This window comes from Lissotriton helveticus, chromosome 2_2 (assembly GCF_964261635.1).
Source record: "Lissotriton helveticus chromosome 2_2, aLisHel1.1, whole genome shotgun sequence".
In the NCBI taxonomy this organism is placed as follows: Eukaryota; Metazoa; Chordata; class Amphibia; order Caudata; family Salamandridae; genus Lissotriton; species Lissotriton helveticus.
In genome coordinates this window covers 178,285,744-178,307,494 of record NC_136060.1, presented here as the reverse complement: position 1 = coordinate 178,307,494, position 21,751 = coordinate 178,285,744, and the positions used below count along the sequence as shown (strand labels likewise).

The 21,751-nt window shown below is 47.8% G+C and overlaps 1 protein-coding gene across 2 annotated transcripts in view; it reads left to right on the top strand.

Annotated features, from left to right (window-relative positions):
- NSUN7 (NOP2/Sun RNA methyltransferase family member 7) overlaps positions 1-21,751 on the top strand; it is a 972,952-nt gene that overhangs the window by 17,032 nt on the left and 934,169 nt on the right. For both annotated transcript variants that reach the window (XM_078678273.1, XM_078678274.1), the window contains exon 2: positions 13,939-14,037. The gene's annotated coding sequence lies outside the window, so the exon portion shown is untranslated. The remainder of the gene's footprint in view (positions 1-13,938; positions 14,038-21,751) is intronic.

Sequence of the window (21,751 nt, the reverse complement as noted above, 5' to 3'; positions counted from 1 at the left end):
CTTGTGACATAGGACTGAATTACAAATAAACATGAGCACGCCCGCCGGTAGTGCAAGCCCATTACGCACCTTTGCCTAGGCTTTCGGGTCGGGGGTTAGCGTGCTAGTTGCCACGCCCCCAACACTATTTCGTTAGATGACAGGGCCCCCAACCCTGGCCCAACTCACTCAGCGGATAAGGTAATAACTTACTCAGGTAGCGACCTCAAATATCTTCGCCCAGTAACTAACTGTCCTCTTGTGGAGTTAGATACCTCCCTGAATCCCCTACCAAATACATGTCCTATCTGTGAAGTACCCATATTCACCCAGCCCAACTCAAGGACCTCCCAAGTACACCCCCCTCTCAATACTCATGGAACGGTTACTGCAGCAATGGTGAACGCTCGCTCACTAGTCAAACATAAATATGAGATATATAACTTTATCTCGGAACATGACCTTGATGTGATGTTTATAACCGAAGCTTGGACAGACGCATCCTCAGGACCAGACCTCACGGCCGCCACTCCTGAGGGTTAAACATCCGTCTGTCAAGATAGACCCATCAAAAAAGGGGGAGGGCTAGCGATTATCCACCACAAAAATGTTCCCATTAAACTTGAAAATATATCTCTTCAAACTTGTGAAGCAATGAGCTTTTCCATCTTGCTCACCCCTTCCCAAATCTTCAAAGGCATCCTATTGTATCGACCCCCAGGATCGCGGACTGCCTTTCTTGCCTCACTGAACAAATTACTGTAACTCGTGGCCACTGAACCCACCATTATTATTCTGGGTGACTTTAATTTTCATCTCGAAAATACAACTGATAACGATACAATCTTGCTATTATCAGAATTAGAGGCACTTGGTCTCTCACAACGAATAGCTGACCCTACACACTTAGCTGGACATACGTTAGATGGCCTTTTCTCTAATGCACTAAGTATCTCCTTAAAAGCTATTCTTCCCCTGGTCTGGACAGACCACTACGCCATCTTATTCAATATCATTACTGACAGAAAATCAATATCGAACACTGCTCCTACTCAAAGCACACCTAACCCTTACCCAACCAGAACCCTGCCTAGACCCTGCCTTAGCAGCATCAAACTACTCTAACTGGCTGAATAATGCTTTTGATGTACTGGTGCCAAAAAAAACATTCTCGAAAAACCGCTGCTCCCCATCAGCCCCCTGGTTTTCTGAAACCCTAAGAGCACAGAAGAAAGTCTGTAGGAATCACGAAAGGCAGTGGCGTAAAACCTACAATAATCAAGAGAAAACTCGTTACAAAGATTCTCTCAACAAATACAAACTGTTATTTGCTCAGGAGAAAAGCAAGTACTACATCACTCAGATTGAGACCGCCCAAAATTCCAGTAAACAGCTTTATCAGGTAGTTGCTAAATTATCTGGACAAGTCTCAAATTGTAATCCAGCTTCTTCTCAGGCATTATGCAACTCCCTTGCTGATTACTTCTTTGAAAAGGTTAACGACACCGGGGGCGTGGCTTAGCAAGCCACAATGACGGCAGCGGTCTGCTGAGGCTCTGCAGACGGGCGGCCCAGAAGTCCGGTTATCCTCATCACCTTGGGGGGACAAACAGCCTCCCGGACAGCTGAGCCCTGGCGGCACCGGGGGAAGTCGGTAAACAGCAACCAGCGCCGACTTTGGCCCGCGGACCCGGGCTCAAAAAGGCGGCGACCCGCTCCTGATCGGGACGGGCATCGGAACCGCAGACCGCCCAGACATCCACACACTGCGGGCGCACCCGGCGGGTGCACAAGGCTGGAACCGGCCATTCAGCGGTCCCCTTCATCCTCTACCGCCGCGACCGGCGACATCGCCCTGTGATGACGAGGGGCCGGGGACGCTCGGGGGCCGGCGGAGGAGGCCGGGCAGCAGGGGGCGCCACCGCGAGGGTAAGGATCATCGCTGGGGTCGGAGGTGGCCCCCAACCCAGTACGGACATTGGCCCCAGTGGGAATCAGCGGCCAACCTACCCCCGGAGGCCCGGCGATCGGCGGGGGTTCTGACGCCGGAGCCGGCCTGACCCTGACATGGCGCCCGCGGAGCAGTGACGCCGGAGCGGCCAGTTCTCCCAGGGGACCTGAGGGACAGACACCTGGGGGTGAGTGCCATGCGTCACTGGCTTCCCCGTGGCCCCCCCCCCCCCGAGACCCTCGCTGACCTTGATGCAACAACTGTGGGCCGGCCATCACATCACCACTGCCTGACCTCAAGATGGTGGCCGAGGCCCAGTGACCAGGACGGAGCTTGGGCCTGCCTTCTGTCGTGCCATAGTGAGTGATCACCCCAGGCGTTTTCAGGACATACATCGCCTGGCTGGGACTGGATTGCTCGTGGGGGGTGAACTCCTTTTGTGCGCGGGAGCACTGGGAGGAACTGAAGTGGACCAGCAGCGCATTGTGGGCCCCACCAGATCGGCACGGCTGGTGGCGCGGTGGAGTGGCCCCCACTGGGGCGCTGGAGATCTAATGGCGCATTACGCCCCCTACCGCAAAAGGGCGGCGAGTAACTCGGCCACCACCCAGGGGCGCGACACCTTGACCTCATCCCCGCGTCCGAAGCAGCAAAGCGCGGGAACGACACCTGGGGTCAGCACCATGGGGAAGCCGAGGGCCACACAGCAAACATCGATCCCTGAAACGGCGCCAGAAAACCAACCCCGCACCAGCGCCCTCTCTAAAATGCCTGCGCCACTGCCGGACCCTACTATCTCTGACAAGCTGGACCGTGTCCTGGCGGGCATAGAACTTTCCAGGGCTTCCATGGAAGAGCGCCTGGTCACTCTCACGACGGACATTAACCTTATCCGCGACGATCAATGGAAGCTGGCAGATAGGGTGAGGGAGGGAGAGCGGTCTCTTGCGGATATGCAGCCAACCCTGGGAGAGAGACGCAGCAGCACACACTTCGGACGGCCATGGATCGCTTGGCAACAATGGAGGAACGGGTGGACAATTTGGAGGGACGTTCCCGGTGCTGTAACATACGTGTGCTGGGACTTCCGGAGGGGATCGAGGGGGCACACCCCATTGAATACATGGAGGCCTGGGTGAAGTCCTTCACTCCAACCAAGGACCGCACTGCCTTCTTCTCTCTAGAACGAGCCCACTGGGTCCCGGCACTGCCCCTCGCCCCCTGCTCGTGAAATTCCTTCATTTCAGGATCACGACGTGGTGTTGCGGGCGGCCAGGCGTGCAGGCCCCCTGCAGGTCAAAAACCAGCAGGTCATGATATTCCCTGACTACGCCAAGGCTGTGCAAAAACTCAGGGCGTCCTTCCTGGAGGTGAAATGTCGCCTACTGGCAAATGACATTCAGTACTCCCTGCTGTTTCCAGCCTGCCTGAAAGTCATCCATGCCGATTCCATACACTTCTTTCCCAGGGCGGCGGAGGCCTGGGACTGGGCGGATCGCCACTGCGCGCAGGGATCGGCTACGGCCATGCCACAAAAACGCACCCACAGGACACCACACAACAGGAGACAGGCCTCTCAGCAACCACAACCGCAAGGTCAACAGAACTGGAGGGACCCCGCAAGGCGTCATGAGGTTGATTCCACGGACCTGGAACAGCTCGCGCAGGAAGACCCTTCGGGCCGTTGCTGATCTCGGGGCTCCCTAATCGGAGGAGGACGTTGAGGGGATCCCTCATCTCTTTTCCTCAAGCAGTGAAGAGGACAGTAACTCGGCCCGTCCCACTGTTGATTCTGATACCATGCCCCCGGTCACACCACTGATCGCTGATACTGCCCACTAGGGGTACTACCGGTTGTAGCCCGGCAACACGCTTCGCTGAAGAGCTCCTGTAGGTAAGGACTCCCGGCTGGGAGCCACCCGCCATTCGCGTCAGGACACACTGGACGCACTTCACCCCGTATTGACGATCATTTCTCCTGCTAACTCCCCGAAAGGTACACGCCTCACAGACTCGGCCTGCCACCCCTACGAATTGACTGTTCGCTCCCTGGCTCTAGGAGCGCTGGTTTGGATGTATCGGACCCGCCGATGCGTCCCAGGTATTGGGACAGGTCTCCCACCCAGTTGCATGTTCTGTTTACCCTGTTATCTCACCCCTTATACCCCACAGGAGACATGAGTCAGCCGACACATATGGAGGGGGGCATACGAGGGCTCTTTCCACGCGCAGCGCAAAAACATCATCCTTTGCACCTGTATACCCCACAGCCGAGAACACGCACCAGGGCACAGGTGGTCTCTCACCCACATCCCCATGCAGCACGCAGATGTTAGTATACTTACCCTGAATAAGCGAGGCCTCCACACGCCGCGCAAGAGATATACAACGTATGCATACATAAAGCGCCAACATGCCCACATTGCGTTCCTGCAAGAAACGCATCTAACAGCACCTGAGACGGATAAATTGCGATCCCGCTGGCGAGGAATCCTATGCGCCACACCATACTCTGCGTTCGCACGCGGCGCACTTATTTGGGTTCGCCCCGGCACTCCCTTTCAGGAAACGCGCAGAGTAGTGGATAAGGAGGGGAGGTATGCCCTGATGGAAGGAATACTGGACGGACAGCCAGTCCTGTTAGGCAGCATTTACGCGCCCAATGTCGAGCAGGATAGATTCCCGGACTCCCTCTTGGGCGTGCTAGCCCAGTTCGCTTCTCTCCAATGGATTCTAGGGGGCGACTATAACTGTGAACTTGATGTTACACTCGACAGGTCCCACCCACCGCCACAACACTCTCCTGCCCTTGCACAATCAGACCGATCAGTCACTGGACGTTGGTGGACGCGTGGAGAGTGCACCATCCCCACACACGGTTATACTCATTCCACTCCATCCCACACACCATGCGAACTCGATTAGACAGATTTTTATGTACCCCGTCACTAATACCTAAGATCCAACACACTGACTACCTAGGCCGGGTAGTATCAGACCACGATGCACACATACTATGTATCCGATGGAGACCGCCCCACCCACCGGTGCCCACATGGCGTCTTCCGCGGGACTGCCTCACGGACCAGGTATTCCGGCACGAGCACGCGCAGACAGTCCAGGATTATTTCACTCACAACACAGGGTCCGCCACCTCCAGGTTAGTGGAATGGGACGCATTTAAAGTGGTTGCAAGGGGCGCATGCATTATACAGATAGTGGGGGCTCGCCGCACACTTGAGCACACGCTCATCAACACAGAACGCACGCTAGCGACACTCACCAAACAGGAGGATGCCCGGTCGCTACGGCGGATCAGGTGGCAGAGGCAAAACCAAAATATGCTACTGCCCTAGCGGACTTGCGAAAATTCAACTTTTGCGCTTACGCCGCTCGGGTACACAGAGAGCGTGACAAAACAGGTACGGTACTGGCCTGGTTGGCGCGCCAAGACACTGAAACCGCACCCATCACCGACATCCGGACCACCGCGGGCACTCTGGTGCGCTCCTAACAAGACATTCTAGATGCGTTCCGGCAATACTACGCTGCGGTGTACAGCACCCAGATGCTGGACCCGCTGTTGCTCCCCCATATCGCAGAGGTAACCAGGGTTTCCATAGATACGAAAATAACAGCAGCTGACGTCGCCTGCGCGATGCACTCCTTGGCGCGGAACAAGGCCCCGGGCCTCGACGGGCTACCACTTGAGTACTACAGTACCTACTCCCCCCTGTTGATTCCCCGGTTGACCGCCATTTTTGCAGACGCCTTCGATCGGAGAGAACTCCCAGAATCGCTGCGGGAATCGGTCATTGTGTCCTTTCTTAAACCGCATAGAGACCCGCAACAACTGTCCACATACCGCCCCATCACGCTCCTATCGGCTGATTGCAAAATTTTGGGGAAAATACTTGCCGGCCGGTACGAACAGATACTACGCCCCCTGGTCCACCCAGACCAAAACGGTTTTGTCCCCGGCAGGAACACGTCTCAGAATATTAGACGGGTCTTCTATGTCCAGGATCAGGTGGGAGACGCCTTCCCCCACGCGGGCTGCATCATACTTGACCTCGAAAAAGCTTTCGATACTGTGACCTGGCCATACCTATTTGCCATCCTTCGCCGGACGGGAATAGGCCCAACCCTGCTACAATACACTCGGCTTCTATACACCAATCTCCTGTCTTGGGTCAGGCTGGGTCGATACATTTCGTCCCCGCTGCAGGTCGAGAGGGTTACCAGACAGGGCTGACCCCTTTCGCCCCTGATCTTTGCCTTGGCGGTAGAGCCACTGGCCATCCGCTTGCGCCAGGAGGGAACCGCCTGGGGCCTTCCTATAGCGGATACTGTCCACTGCCTCTCTATTTATTTATTTATTTATTTATTCAGAGTTTTATATAGCGCGAACAAGATCTTTGCAGATATCAGAGCGCTTCACAGAAACAGGGGGTGAGGGCAACAGGAGGGTGACTAAACATAATTTTGGGTACAGTATAATAGTCAATAGCATGATCTATGTACGCGGATGGCCTCCTGCTGTACATCCGGGTTATCACCGAGGACCTGACCCCCATATGGACAGTACTGTCCGAATTTGCGGAGGCATCAGGCCTCCAGGTGAACTGGGAGAAATCCGTAGTGTACCCCCTGCATCATTTTCTCGCTCCTCAGGCGATACCGATTGGCATGCAGAGCCTACCTTGGAACACGGGCGCTCCCCGTTATCTAGGGGTCCGCCTCTACCGTTCTCCCACCGACATCTACGAGGGCAATCACTGCAAGGTACTCGCCAGTATTCGTTCCTCGGTGGGCTTCTGGAAAAACCTCCCACTAGCCCCAATCGGTCGGGTAGCCCTAGCAAAAATGGTCATCGTCCCCCGACTATTGTATTACTTCACAAACCTACCGGTCGTACCGCCCGGAAGTTTCTTCCACGAATTGGACATGCTCCTTTGGGCACTCGTGTGGGGAAACGGCCGACATCGAATAGCCCTCACCAAACTCCAGCTACCCACCACACAGGGGGGTCTGGGTGCCCCCGCCTTCGAGTCGTACTTTCTCGCGTCGCAACTTCAGTGGCTATCGTATTGGACGGCGGGCAGGCACACCGGGGAGACGAGCACAATGTACGGCCCTGTTACCATACCCGAGCTCTGTCGCCTACTACTCCCGGGCACCAAACCCCGTCAGACCTACCCCTTGCAAGTGTCAGGGGCTCGCCAATGCATGCAACAAATTCATCGCATTGCAGCAAAGACCCCATGCTATTCCCCACGGCTACCGCTGGTGGGGTTGCCAAGAGGGGACACCTATTTTACAAGCGCCATGTTGCGAGCGTGGACGGAATCTGAGGTCACGGAGGCAGAAGCTCTGTTTGCGGAGGGACAGCTTCACCCGTATGAGCATCTATGGAGGACCACGACCTCCCCCCGGGGCAGTTTCTGACACGTCGCCAACTCATCAACTGCTTTCGCCCACACAGCGACCTTACAACTCGCGAGCCCGCAGCACACCCTGTAGTCCACACTATCCTTTATATGGGCATTGGCCGACACTTTGTCACATGGCTGTATAAGTCAATTAGAGAACTCACACACAAGCCCCTGCTCAGCCCCACATGGGAAGACGAGTTTGGGCGGCAACTGCACGACCGGTATTGGGACAGAGCGCTGGAATTTCCGAAGAAAGTGTCTAGAAACGCAAGGTTCAAAAAGATACAGTACTATATCTTACACAGGGCATATCAGACTCCGGCGCGTCTCCAACGGTCCTACCCCGACACACTGTTCGTATATCCCAGATGTCGCTCCCCCGATGCACACTTCCAACACATGTTTTGGAGCTGCCCAGCCCATCAGACCTACTGGTCAGCCATACTCCAGTCCATCTGCAATCTCACGGGTCTCACAGAGCTACACACCTGGGAAGCAGTTGATTTGGGAATCTTTCACTGGCCAAATACACACAAAATACAGGTCCGATACGTGGCTATGTCCCTGCTCCTAGCAAAAAGGAACATAGCCATGTAGTGGCGAGCGATCACCGGTCTCTCGTTTGAGATATGGGTGAGTGCGATGCAAAAGTGGGCGGCAGCAGAGGAGGACGCCCTGAGGGAGGAGGAAGCGAAAGGTCAGCGTAAACACCCCATATCCCTAGAATGGGCCGCGTTGTCCTACCAGTTTATGCAAGCCCATAAGCGCAATACCCCTAGTACCTCCCAACGTGACGCTACGATACCGACAGCATCAACGCCCCATTAGGGTGTACACGACATGACCCCCCCCACGTCTCCGGTCTCCCCTCTCCCCCCCCAACCTCTTGCAGATGTGTCCCGAACAATCTATCTGATCCTGCTCCCCCGGCTCGGTCTCCGACCTTCCCCCCCTCCTCCCCGGTTTTACTCCCCCCCCCCCCGCACCTCCTCTGATATGGTTACCAGTCACATTCTTCACACACATGTTCCCCCATTTCTCTTCCCCAGTTCCCCCCTAAGCTCACGATGCGCCAGACTCTGACGGACCCATGCCTCCGATTTGCACAACATATGAATACTGTTTACATCCTGTTGGCATGTTTGTACTGTTGTAACGTCACCAATTGCATTCATATGCACTGTGAGAGCTTTTTGACAAAAGGTTAATAAAAACATTTAAAAAAAAAAAAACGACATCTACACCAATTTTTCATCTCAAACCCATAAAGATAACCAGCCACTGAATCAAGAACCCCCGGAATGTGAACACTCCTTAGCAAAATTCGAAAGCACCAGTCCTGAACAGATTTCAAACCTAATAGCTACTATTAAATCTGGCTCTGCTACCGACCCCTGTCCCCCATCAATACTAAAGCCACTAGCGGACTTAGTCGCACCCACATTGTCTAACATCTGCAATGCTATGTTTGCATCTGGCACATACCCAAAGATTTGGAAAAAAAACATTATTAAACCACTACTAAAAAAATCTAATCTGGACATGAACGAACCTAAGAACTATAGACCAAGAGCAAGTCTTCCTTTCCCTGCCAAATTTTTGAGAAAGTGATCAATACACAGCTCTCTAAATATATCGAAGATCACCAACTCTTGGATGATACTCAGTTTGGCTTTCGTAAAGGCCATGGTACAGAGACTGCGCTAAGCAAAGCAACAGAGGATTTAAGAATCATCCTCGATCAAGGAGGAACCTCTGTCCTTATACTGCTGGATTTATCAGCAGTTTTTGACACGGTCAATCACACCATCTTGATCTACCGTGTCTCACACATGGGCATTCATCAGACAGCCAAAGCCCTATTATCCTCCTTTCTTACCGACTGTACTCAATCGGTAAACATCGGTCCCTTTAACTCCTCTCAATTAGCCCTCCCGTGTGGTGTCCCCCATCCTTAAGTCCGACACTCTTTAATATCTATGTGTCGGACTTAGCTAAAGTCATCAAATCACACAGGATGGGACTCACATCCTATGCCGACGACACCCAACTGGTGCTCCATATACACAAGGACGGTGACATAGTAGCAGCTAAATTTCAGAAGGGCATGCTTGCCATCAGCAGTTGGATGACCACAAAATGTCTCAAGTTGAACTCTGAGAAAACAGAGGTCATGATATTTGGTAATCTACTGCCTACCTGGTCACCCAGTTGGTGGCCTGCGTCACAAGGCCTTCCCCCAGTACCTGTCACCAAAGTCAGAAACCTGGGTGTGATATTTGATGACAGGTTGTCCTTTGCACCTCACGCTAATTTTGTGGTATCATCATCATTCTTCAAGATGCGAATGATAAAAAAACTACTACCATTCTTACCCCTAAATGCAGGGAAAACACTGGTTAGCACTCTAGTAATGTCTACCATAGACGATTGTAATACTCTTCTTATGAATGCCCAAAATAAAGTCATTACCAGACTTCAACTTGTTCAAAACTCCGCGGCCAGAATGCTATCTGGAACCCCGAAACGACAATCTATCTCACACATCATTCGACATTATCATTGGCTTCCTGTGAGAAACCGCATAAAGTTCAAGGCTTTGTGTATTGCCTATAAGGCATCTCGCAAAGCTGGTCCCCTCTTCCTCAACAATGCCTTAGAGGCATATGTTCCCTTTAGAGACCTCCGGTCCTCCACAGCTAATCTCCTCTTGGTCCCCCGTACAAGAACTGTTACCTGGGGAGATAGACGCTTTACCGTGGCCACTGCAAAACTCTGGAACACCCTCCCAGCAGAGATTAGATCCAGCCAATCTCTATTGGTCTTCAGAAAAAAGACAAAAACCTGGTTATTCAACCAGTAGAAGGAATACAGGAACCTGGTTATTCAGCCAGCGGCTCCCTGCTATATGACACTGTACACGATCCTCTAGCGCCGAGACACCCATGGATATTTGCGCGCTCTACAAATCGTAAAACAAAAAAAAATGCACCCCCCCTGCACTCACACATGTATGTCAGCTCACTCGGAACTCAGATGGCACACTGCTTACCCTGCTCTCACACATGCTCTCCACTTACTATAGGCTTGCACAATCACACTGATGATTCTGCACTTACTCAGATGCACACTCAATCAGCGCTTGCACATGCACACCACTCATCCTGCTCTCATACAGTCACAATTCTCACATTGCACCTGCACAAGTACACTTCTCACCCTACACTCATACACAGGCACAACTCCCACCTTGCACAGTACACACACACCCATTTTCCTGCACTCACACAGGCACACCATTCACTCTGTACTCACATAGGTACACATCTTATCCTGCACTCATACAAGTTGACTGCTTCCCCTGCCCTCACACATGGACAACCCTCATCATTCACTTGCGTGTGCACAACTCTTACCCTACACTCATATAATTACACTATTCTTTCCGTAGGCACTAAGACACACAGGTACACAGGCACATGCATGAATTCACATGGTCACACCTCTCACACTGCACTCACACAGGTACACCACTCTCCCAACCCTCACACTGACATACCTCTCACCCTTCACTCTCAAAAGTCGAATACAGACACAACCCTTGCCTTGTACTCCTACCGACACACCTCTCTCTCCCTACTCAAACAGGCAAACTGCTTATTCTGCATTCACAAAGGCACTCCTGTTATTCTTCAATCCTGTAGGCACACACTGCTCACCCAGACATAGTACTCAACCTGCACTGACTGACAAACGCACAACCCAAAATCTTTACTTAGACTAGCACTCGGCTCACACAGGCACATTGCTCAACCTGCACTCACATAGGGGCAACTTGCACACTGTTCTCATACAACCACATTCTTTCTACTGCACTCACACAAGTACACCGTTCACCCTGCAAACACAAAGGCACACTGCTCATCCTGCAGTGCTCACCCTGCACTCGTAAAGACACACACTTGCTCTTCACTTACACAAGCACACTGATCACACGAGAACACCATTCACCTTGTCCTCACATGGGCACACCACATAACTTGCACTCAGACAGGCACACCACTCACCTTTCACACAGAGAGGCACACTGATAACACTGGCACACCGCTCATCCCTTGTTCTCACACATTCCCACTGTGAAGGACTTCATCTGAGATTGCTGGCACCCTGTGGTAAACCTGCAGTGAAGGGTTGTAGGGGATACAAGGTTGAGGAGGCTATGGTAATATTCTAGTGCTGCTCGTATTGCTGATGTAAGATTGGAGGATGAGGTGCCCATGGACTGCACCTGTCCTCAGAATGAGCAACTCGTTTGCCAAGATAATTACAGCTGATGAACGTGCGCCTACAGTTGTAGCTTGTTACCAGCAGAACATGGACTTGGAGGCTTGGGTGCATGTGCGGAGACTTAGTGAAGCAGTGGCAGAAAAAGATTCACACTCCCTGTGAGTACAGCGCCATCGGCTAAACTAAAAAGCGAAACAGTGGCTCACTGGGTGTCATCACTCACTGGTATCAGAGCAGCTTGTGACACACTGATATGAGTTCTGGGGCTTCCCACCAGAGTTACAGGGATTGGCTATTTAACCCCCTCATGCAGGGACCTAGTTCAATGCAGCAACATTGATATAGGGAGACCAGTTGGAATGCAGCCATGACACTTACATTGACTTTTTAACCCCCAGATGCAGGGACAAAGTTCAGTGCAGCAATATTGATATAGGGAGACCGGTTGGACTGCAGCCCTGACAGTTACATTGACTTTTTAACTCCTTGATGCAGGGACAAAGTTCAGTGCAGCAACATTGATATAGGGAGACGAGTTGGACTGCAGCCCTGACATTTACATCTACTTTTTAACTCATTTATGTAGGGACAAAGTTCAATCCAGCAACATTGATATAGGGAGACCGGTTGGACTTCAGCCCTGACACTTACATTGACTTTTTAACCACTGATGCAGGGACATAGTTCAATGCAGCAACATTGATAGAGGGAGACTGGTTGGACTGCAGCCCTCACGATGACATTACCTTTTTAACTCCCTCATGCAAGGACTCAGTTCAATGCAGTAACATTGATAGAGGGAGACCGGTTTGACTGCAGCCCTGACACTGATCTACTTAACAAACTTGTGAAGGCAGACTGAATGCAGGCAATGAAACAAAAATAAGCTAACTAAAATAGAGAGTGTCATGGTGTTCCCAATGCCACCACCTGAACAGAAGAGCCAGTGGAACTCATGATGAAAGGGACTGACACAACGTCTCCCAAATAAAAATCCTGTATTTAAGCCATCAACGTGTGGGCAGAGCCAACACCCCTCTCTGCAGTATTCCTGAAAGCTCTTTTTCATCTGCTCCGTCAACACACAGCTAAAACAAACGTATTTAAAAGGACACTGCGCACATTGTTTGTGTAATCTCTAGCAAAGATACGTGTTCAACTAGTGTGACTGCGCGTCTACGCGTTATTATTTTTAAATAGTATTCCAAGATTTTCTAACTTTCAGAGCCAAGAATATACCCCTCACAGGTAAATTCCTTTAAACTTTGCACACCTAAAACATGCAGCCAATTCTTGTCAACACCAAAACTGCTCAAAAAATATTATTTACATGTAAGTAACACCTAAGCTAAATGAGCGTCAAAAGTGCCGCACAAATAAACTGCATGTTGTTTACTTAAACAGATCATGGATTAGCTGAAATAATACAGACGTACTGACTTTATCGAGACGTGGGACCAGCATTGAATTTTTTTTTAACCAACACCCTGATGGAGTTCCCTATATGCCATTGTCGTATGAGATTAATTTTATATGTCAGAAAACAAACGGTGGCAATTACGAATTTTTACCTTTTGAACCTGATACTTGACTAGTTAAGACTAACTTGAGAGATCATTTTCCAAAACGTGATCTCTCTAAAAACAGTACATTTCCCTTTTCACTTTCTTGTTCATATCTACCTATTGCTGTTAGGTGAAAATAGTTCCCTGTTTTCTGGCTTTCAGAAATCCAGTTTGGGTATGACCAGCTTTTCCAGTCCCTTTATTCAGTCTACAGTAAGGATCAGAATTCCAAGTATGATTAGGAAGCCATAAGGCAACACACCGAGATGTCAAAGCTAATGGAGAACAAACTCTCTAAAAAAACTAATCCACAGGGAGACGTTTCGTGTGTGATATATGCAAAACATTACATGTGCTAAATAAATCAGTATTGTACATGATGCAAATCTATGTCTGCCTGGGCATTTGGAACACATTTTGACTTTAGGCTGCAAGACCTGTAAAAGAAATATATTGTGCACTATTCACTATGGCCAATGTTGGATGGTTACTAACTTGGGTTTTTTAAACACTACTTGAAAAAAATGAATTAAAACAAAAGATACTACCGTTGTGACTTTGATGGATTTTTTTGCATCAGATAATGCCTACTCAAGCAAGCATTCACAAAGACAACAGATCATCTCTCAGTAATGAGAGGTATTGGTTTTGCCAATGGGTATATTCTATGTTTATTTTGTTTTAATGTGCTTCACTTACCAAGTCCCCTCTTTGCACCCAGGAGAGATAAAACTGTCTTGGAGGTGGTTCACATCATGATGTAATGAAGAAGACATGGAAAAATCCCTAGGCGGTAATGTGAACGATCTACCAACTTAAGGTACGTCATGTCCCTTTTAAATATCATTTCAGATGGTACATTATTGAATTGATGATTAGCTCCCAGTGTTTGTGGTTTTATGTTAACCTGCTTCAGAACAGTGTTGGACTATGGCAACATTAATATTTTATTGTCATTGCATGTAGAAAAGGTATGGTTTTGAATAAAATACACCAGAAAAATTGTAATGCTTGCGGCAAGGTAGGGCCAGCCTTGCTAAACCATTAATCATCAAAGAAAGTTTGCTGCAGTCTCTTTTGGGATTTCAAGCATATGTTTATTAAATCAATCCATCTCTCTCCTCCTACTTGCTTCAACCATCACGGTCTTGATCATGGTACTACACATTGTCCCTTTTCACTTTCTCATTTAAATACATGAGTGCCACTCCACCCATAATGAGGCATTGGTGGGTCTGTAGTTTTTATATACAGCTAAATTACATTTTTCGTCGGTCTTTGTGATTTTATAAGTTAACCAGCTGATGCCAGTGAGCGTATTCATTAGCAGGAATATGCTTAGTAAAACATTCTTTTGACTCTGCTCATAATTACAGATATCTAATTTCTGTCACAATTCTTCGTGTTGAGTCATACTGACCCCTATTTCTCTAATTCATTTTGGCAGTCATCATACCTTGATACAGTATGTTTAGGCTGTCCAGTTTTAGGTTTAAACCGATAATAACTGATAAAACCCCACTGGAAGGGAAATAGCTCTCACCAGTGTAAACATATAAAACTGAAAAAAACCCTGCACAACCACAATCTTTAGAGTTAATGAAGAATGCTATTTACTTTTTAGTCAATTCTGATATATATATCGGTCCTCCACTAGCAGATGCTGGTGTGCAGCCAAAGCTGCAGTGGTGCCGCTGGAACGAAGCATCTGCCAATACCTCACATATAAAGGCAGTCTTGTCTTCCAGTTCATTGAAGCAGAGCATGGCACTCCAAACGTAGTTTACAATAGTTTTTATTACGGGATGAGTGAAGCAAGTCAAAGCTTTTTGGTTGTCACATACAACCTTGTTCACGATAGTGAGCACCATTACTCAAAATGCTTATATAGTTGCTCTTGACCAACAATAGTCATAGAAACAAACAAAGGTATGGATGTGTTTCCACTGCTCTTCTTTTGCTGCCATCTTATAACATGTTAATTCATGCAAGTACAATAATACAATTATACAAGCAGTTGATTTTAGTTTGCAGAAAAACGGAATGATAACAAATTCATACGGCATAGTAGTCAGTTGTAACACATCTAGCCAAAATCGTGCTAAATAAAAGTGCTCAAATATTTACAGTGTATTTATGATGTCAGGATTCGAAAACAAATGTCATTCTGATTATTATGATGCTTGAATTAGAGTCAGGCATTTGATTTTCATGATTACCAGTAAGTGCTAATGGCGACAGAGTCATAGGGCATTGCCTGCTCCTAAGATTACCCAAAATGCAATGTTATACTAGTCTTCTCACATAACAGACAAAGATATGCTGTATACTCTCCCAATTGGGTTTAATAATCAAAGGCCATCCTAAGGTGCTATACAATGCTCAGTAGCATACTAACAAATTCACTTTTCAACATCAGAACGCAAATGGGTAAATATTAAAACTAGACCTAATTCTATGCGCACAAAGTAACTTGTTTGAATCCATCAAGTGTACTATATATCGTACAAAATAAACACTTAAGAACAAAAGAAACTATAAACTGTTCAAAATACTTTGTGTTTGTCTTACTCTATGACTGTGGTCAAATCCTAATCAGCACAGAAATGTTACTTTGGAATGTTCAGTGAAGAAAGGGCAGCTATTCTAGGCATGTGCATATTTTGTAATCCTCATTGAAGCCACAAGCCTCTTTGTTGTCTAGGTCCAATATGAAATACGTTTCCAGACTACAGAGTTCTTTCTCTCTGTTGCCCCCTCTTTTTCTCTCAGTTAAGTGTGCCAGGCAACTAAACATCAATTCTGTGGGATTGCTTTGGTGGTTCTTCTCGAAATGAAAGGCCAAAGGACAACTACGATCCTTATTTAAAATTGCTCTAAAATATTGGAGTATGTGCTTGTGGACAGGTAAAGTCAGACTGCCCACATATTGCTTTGTGCATGGACATTCAAGGGCGTAAAGAACAAGTTACTTACCTTCAGTAACGAACATCTGGTAGAGACAGGATCTAGCCACAGATTCCTTATTTTAGAATCCTCCCCAGGCAGGAGACTAGATCCGGAACATTTTCCCATAGCTCATCCACGCACCAGCAGAGGGTGTTGTGCTACTCTGCATCGACGTCATCCACCGTATGTGATGTCAGAGTCTATATAACTCCCTTGCTGATGAGCCGACGTCACTTTCTTCTGGATTGTTTCCCACACTGGAAACGCAGAGCCACAAATAGAAACTGTCTATTGAACAGTGTACTAAATCAAAAGATGCTCATGTGTCAAATAATTACTGAGTTCCTAACCATAATTCAGTATGTGAATTTCATAACAAAAACCTTGAGATGAAAGAGAGCCCATATATCCAACAATCACTGTATTCTTCCCTCTTTTTTTTTTCTTCCTTTTACGATGTAAAAAACCAAAGCAAACTAATTGAGACCCAAAATCACTAAGTTCGCTGAACAGGGAGAATGTGAGGGTCATTAAGGAATCTGTGGCTAGATCCTGTCTTAACCAGATAATGCGTTCCCAAAGATAAGTAACTTGGTCATCTGATAGAGACACCAAGCCGCAGATTCTTAATTTAGAATCAAATGCCAAAGCCATTCCATCCCCGGTGGAGGGTCTGCAAACTGCAACCATGAAAAGTCTCTTAGTAAGACCAACTGAGTCCAGCACAAGAGAAAAAAACTAAATTTATAATAACGTGGGTGAGTTCAAACATACCTTACCATATAAAGCCCACGATAAGGGACCATAGGGAATTAAAGTCAGAAGTAGGAAGATTCCTGTTATCACAGATTTCTGGATAAAGATGCATGAGGAATAATCACAGTGCCAAAATGCACACACGGTCACTGGTGACATTTCCTCATGGTCTATTATGCAGCTTTAGTGTAGAATATGTAGTGTACATTGTACCAAACTAGGTAGTACTTAGTAATTAACCAGTAGAAAGCACCCTACTTGCGCAGATATGTTGTGCAAAACTGTGGACTCTTGTTGGATAATGGGGCAGGTGTGTTTCTGTTGTGACCCATACGGACACTGAGACAGCCACTTACAGACCCACTCATGCACTCGCATATCAACTCACAGACCTACTCAGACACTCTCACACGCACTCATAGACCCACTCATACACCCACTCATAGACACAGTGTGGAATAAAAAGCCTTTTTTGGGGCTTTCTGATGCACCGTCCTTAAACCAACAAAGAAGAAATTGGCACAGAAGCTGTAATATTAAAAAGAATAAATGTATTAACCTCACTTGAGGGAGACTACATCAATACGGTACTCTCAGGCCACTGTATGAGGTAGTCCAAGGAGTACAGAAACCATGGTGCTTATATACTGTGATAGTTGCAGTGTAAGCATGGAGGTTCAAAAAGAGGCGGTACAAGTATACACATGAATAGCTATTACACATATATGGACAACTGGAAACTACTTAGTCAACAGAGTGGGAGGAGTAACAAAAACCCTTACATCAGTTGGAATAACCTGACAGTTAAGTCTGTAACAGGTGCATTCTAGCAGCTACAGGCCTTTCTGATCATACATTGCTCTGGCTCAGTACTGAAGGAGTTAACTGTAACTGATGACTCAAGCAGAATACAAGGGCAGGCAACAGTGAAGACAGGAGAAGCACATGCGAGCACATGGCTAACTAAAATGGCTGCCACAAACAAAATGGCTTCAGCTTATGCTAACGGTAATTTCTGCAATTTCCACAACTGTCACTCCCACTCACAAACCTACTGACGCACTAATGCACCCACTCCCAGAACCACTCAGACTCTCTCACAGCCACTTACAGTCTCATTCAGACACTCATGCACCCACTCACAGAACCACTCATACATACTCTCTCACACCCACCTACAGGCCTACTCAGCGACCCATTCAGAGACTCACGCACCCACTCACAAGCCCACTCGGAGACTCATGCTTCCACTCACAGACTCATTCAGACACTTCTGCACTCACTCACACTCTCAAGCAGGCACTCGCAAAGCCACTGAGACACTCTCACACCCACTCACAGACCCACTGAGACACTCATTTACCCACTGAGACACCCACTCAGACACATATACACCAACTCACAGACCAACTGAGACGCTCACATATCCACTTCACAATCCCACTGACACACTCACGCACCCACTCACACACCCATTGAGACACTCACTTACACACCCACTGAGACACTTATGCACCTACTCACAGACCCACCCAGCCACTCAAACACCCACTCACAGACCCACCTAGAAACCCACACTCCCAGTCACAGACCCACAAAGACACTCACACCCACTCACAGACCCATGCAGGCACTCACGCCCACTCACTGACCTATACAGTCACTCACACATTCACTCTCGAAGGTTGCAATTCGGAAATAAAATTAACAAACCCTTAGAAATTCTATAAAAATCCAAAGGTTACAGGGACGTTGTTATAATTGAGCAATAACATTTAAAAACTGAAGACATTCACAAAAAAAATGCAGAATACAGGGACGTTATAGTTAGGAAATAGAATTAAAACAAGCATTGGAAATGCAATAGGTCTCACATTTGTTTGAGTGAAAGCTATTTGTATTGTAAATGGCAATGTCTTTTACTTGTGTGTTATGGAGTTTATGTATGTGGTGTGTAGTAGAGTTATGTTGATTGGATTGGATTAGTTGTGGAATTATGTGGCATGGAATTGTGTGGTGTGGATTTGTGTAGTGGAATTATGTGGCATGGTGTGCTGTAGAATTTAATCAATAGTAAATATGTGGTATTGAGTGTACTGGATTTATTTGGAGTGGCATTGTGTGTTATGGTGTGTAATTATGCGGAATGCTACTTTGTGTGGTGGAGAGGTATGTAGTGGAATATAATTATGTGATGTGCTGTTAAATTTTGAAGCATGATGTGGAAGTGTGTGGTGTGGATTGCATGTGGTGTGCTGTATCATTGTGTTGTTGAGTTTTATTATTTGGTTTGGTGTCAAATTATGTGGTGTGGATTAGAAATGTTTGTAGTTGAATTGTGTGGCGTGGAACTGTGTGGATAGCTTTGCCTTATTGGTGATGTAAAAAAACAAATAGGTAGAAGCTAAGCTCCAGATCTGTATGTTTGTGTGTTAAAAAATAGAACGAGTTAGAGCTATCTGTATTGTAAATGTAAAGGTCTCTTATCTATGTGTTATGGAGTGAAGTGAATGTATGTTGTGTGTATTGGAATTATGTGGGTCGAATTGAAATTGTTAGTTGTGGCATTGTGTTGTGTGGAGTGGATTTGTGTAGTGGATTTGTGTAGTGGCATGGTGTGCAGTGGTATTATGTGGATACTTATTATGTGTTTGAATGTATTTCAATTATGTGTGTGGAATTATGTGTCATGGAGTGTAATTATGTTGAATGGTATTTTGTGTTGTGAAGTGTTATGCAGTGGAATCGAAATTTGCCTAGCTTAGTAACTGTAAGTTTCAATTCTATTAAGGACACGGAGGCGAGGATTATGCTGTTCTTTCTTTGCTTTATTCTCAACCATATTTCCACTGCAGCTTATATCTCATTAACATTTTGTCCCCAACAGGGAAAACAAACCAAAAGAAAAATCGACAAAGAGTTCAAATCTAGTCTGAAGCCAGACTACAACACCCATGAGTCTATGTGGGAGCACCAGTCCTTAGTCCTTCCTCCGTATCCATTCCTGATAGAAAGGCCCTTCAGCTTCGTTGTCCCTCCTCTTTCTTCGTGCGTACGCTTCCGAGTCACTGGTCTTGTTTGGAACCATCATGTCCTGAAACCAAAATATACCATGTAAAGTTTCTGGGAAATAATGAACATCAATCACAACAGATTAGCCATAACACAGGCAATCAGTTGTCTGTAAAATAAGCAGGCATAGAAAAAAGGCTTACTTTCCGCCATACGGGCGGATTCGCACAACTGTGCCGTGGGAGGGATAATCTTCGCCTCCGTGTCCTTAATAGAATTGAAACTTACCGTTACTAAGCTTGGCAAATTTCGATCCTATGTCTGGACCGGAGGCTCGTTTAAACCTTACTTACTACTAAATGTGCAATATCCAACACCGGCTTGAAATAAAACCGTTTGAAGGTGGAATCCGAGGACCAATCCGCGGCTCGCATCAGATCCTCCAAGCAGGCTCCTAGAGAAAACGCCTTCGAAGCCATGGCACCTCTGGCTGAATGTGCTCCAAACTGTTTTGTGTCTATACCCGCTTCTTGCATGACCCAGCGCACCCACTGAGCAATGGTGGGGGAGAAGACTGCCTTGTGCGGCTTCCTTAATGCAATAAGGAGTTGTCTTTCGCCCGGTGGGCGTAACTCTGAGGTTAAATCCTCGTAGGCCTTGAGGCACTTCACAACACATTGTTTGTGCATATCAGCAAAAACTGGATATGAAATTGTTCTAGAAGCAGACTTCGTCCGCCGGCCAATCGTAAAAGTCACCCCATCCGGGGAAAAATACTTGTGCAGAAATGTCCAGCACCTGCACATCTAAAACCCTGCGACAAGAAACCAAACATAACAACGTGGCTAGTTTAGCCGATAATTCCTTCAAGGACATATACTTGTTAGGCTGCCAAGACAGAAATAAATGAGGACCACATTAACATCCCACAGGACCGAGTAACGCGGTTCCGGGGGCAAGGATAGACGAGGTGGCAAACAAAAGGATGTTCTCCCACTGGAGTGCCATCAATCGGGCCGTGCCCTGCTGAAATATCAGAACGCATAGCATTAATGGTTCGGTACGCTAGGCCGTCTGTCGTTAATTCTGCCAAGAAATTTAGAATGGGAACAACTCCTGCGACCACGGGATCCAGATCCCGTCGAAGTCACCAACGTAACCACTTCGTCCATGCGGACCGATAACGTTTTGAGGTGCTGCTGGCCCATGCCTTTGATAAAAGAGTCTCAGCTGGTTCCGAAAGGCCTGGGAGCGACCAGCGTTGCCTGAAAGGCGCCAGTCCATGAGGTGGAGAGAGCCCTGGGTGACCAGGTGATGCTGCTCCCCTTCCGGATTCTGAAGAAGGTCAGGAACGAGGGGGAGTAGGATTGGAAAATCCCAAGAAAGTTCCAGAAGAACTGGAAACCACACTTGGTACCTCCAAAGCGGCATCACCAGCACCACCTCCGCTTTCTGGCGGTGGACCTGAGCCGCCAGCCACATAATCATGGAGAACGGGGGAAACGCGTAATCCTTCTCCGGACCCAACTCCTGCAGGAAAGCGTCTGTTGCCTGTGCCAGCGGGTCCGGTCTCCAACTGAGGAATCTCGGGAGTTGGTGGTCCATATGGAACGCAAATAGGTCTATCAAGAAAGGTCCCCTAAAGACCGACCAACCACTGGAAGATGTGAGCATCTAGCTTCCACTGGCTGAAGTCCCACAAATGCCGGGAGTGCCAATCAGCCACTTGGTTGGCTTGGCCCGGCAAGTACTCTGCCGTCATTGAAATGTGATGCGCCAAGCAAAAACTCCAAAACTCTTTCGCCAAGTTCGCCAGA